The sequence below is a fragment of the Micropterus dolomieu genome, linkage group LG12 (genome assembly GCF_021292245.1).
Source record: "Micropterus dolomieu isolate WLL.071019.BEF.003 ecotype Adirondacks linkage group LG12, ASM2129224v1, whole genome shotgun sequence".
Lineage (NCBI taxonomy): Eukaryota > Metazoa > Chordata > Actinopteri > Centrarchiformes > Centrarchidae > Micropterus > Micropterus dolomieu.
In genome coordinates, this window is record NC_060161.1 from 31238775 (window position 1) to 31239286 (window position 512).

Genomic DNA, 512 nt, shown 5'->3' on the forward strand with positions numbered 1-512 from the left:
GCTCTCTAGTTATGGATATTATATTGCGTTTCTGTCAGTAGATCCTCCAAAATATTACACACTGAACCTTTAAAAACACATTGGACTCTTAATACAGACATAGAGTTGTTGTTAGAGTTGTTTCTATATTGGTGGAGACATATCTGACGCCCTTGCACTTCTAACTCTCACATTTCCAGGTCATTTTCTAGCTGTGGAAAACTGAGTTACTGAAGCTTGAGACATGCGTCCAGCTGTGCTAAATGCCATCCTCCTGTTGGTGTGCGCCATGGCCACTGTCACATAAGGACGTAATCATAAGTACTATAACATCACCAATGCATCATTGAGCTGAAGCACAGAAAATGTTTATTCAAGCACGTACACTCACCTAAAGGATTATTAGGAACACCATACTAATACTGTGTTTGACCTCCTTTCGCCTTCAGAACTGCCTTAATTCTACGTGGCATTGATTCAACAAGGTGCTGAAAGCATTCTTTAGAAATGTTGGCCCATATTGATAGGATAGC